Source organism: Echinops telfairi, unplaced genomic scaffold, assembly GCF_000313985.2.
Source record: "Echinops telfairi isolate 266 unplaced genomic scaffold, ASM31398v2 ScPeMD7_49;HRSCAF=173, whole genome shotgun sequence".
Classification (NCBI taxonomy): domain Eukaryota; kingdom Metazoa; phylum Chordata; class Mammalia; order Afrosoricida; family Tenrecidae; genus Echinops; species Echinops telfairi.
The window spans coordinates 2,826,089-2,827,148 of record NW_022103947.1 but is presented as its reverse complement, the minus strand read 5'-3'; positions in this window follow the sequence as shown (position 1 = coordinate 2,827,148).

The window sequence follows — 1,060 nt, the reverse complement described above, 5'->3', positions numbered from 1 at the left end:
CCTGGTACAATTACCACCATCTTTCTTCAGAGAATTGGAAAAACTGATTACCAACTTCATATGGAGAGGAAAGAAGCCTAGAATTAGCAGAGAACTCCTCAAGAAGTACAGAATGGGAGAGCTCGCTTTACCTGAATTTAGCACATATTATACAGTCAGAGCAGTCAAAAATGCATGGTATTGGTACAATAACAGATGCTCAGACCAATGAAAAAGAACTGAAACCCCAAAAATAAAATCATCAGCATACAGACAACTGACCTTGGATAAGGGCCCCCAAAATATCCAATGGGAAGCAGTTATCCTCTTCAACAAGTGGTGCTGAACAAAATGGATATCTACCTGCAAAAAAATGAAACAAGATCCTTAGCTCACTCCATGCACAAGAATAAACTCAAGGTGGATCACAGATCTTGAGGCAAAACCCCAAATTATTAGGGTCATCAATGAGGGAATTTGGACAAACCTGAGAAATTTGGGCAAGGGAATACCTATGCTATCAGAAATAGTGAAGGACACAAATACAAATGCATCACAATTTGACAAGTGGGAAGGTCAAGCAATTGTGTACATCAAAAGACTTCACCAAGAGAATAATAAGAGATCCCACAGACTGGGAAAATATCTTAAGCAATGACACATTAGATAAAGGCCTTACTAATAAAATCTAAAATACTCTGCTACTTTCCAAAAAGGAAAAAAAAAAACAGACTAATTTCCCACTGAGGAGGTCTGCAAAGGACCTGAACAGACGTTTCATAAGGGCAGAAATCTGAATAGCCAATAAACATATGGGAAAATTCCCCTGATCAATAGCCATAAGAGAAATGCAAATTCAAACAACTATGAGAGATGATCTAACACCCTCAAAGATAGCCCAATTCAAAAAATCAGAAAGCAGCAAGTGTTGGAGGGACTGTGGTGAGATAGGAACTCTCATCCACTGCTGGTGGACCTGTACGTATATATAGCCACTATGGATATTGATTTGGGGACATCTAAAACAGATGGAAATTGAACTACCATATGACCCAGCAATCCCCCTACTGGGCATATTCCC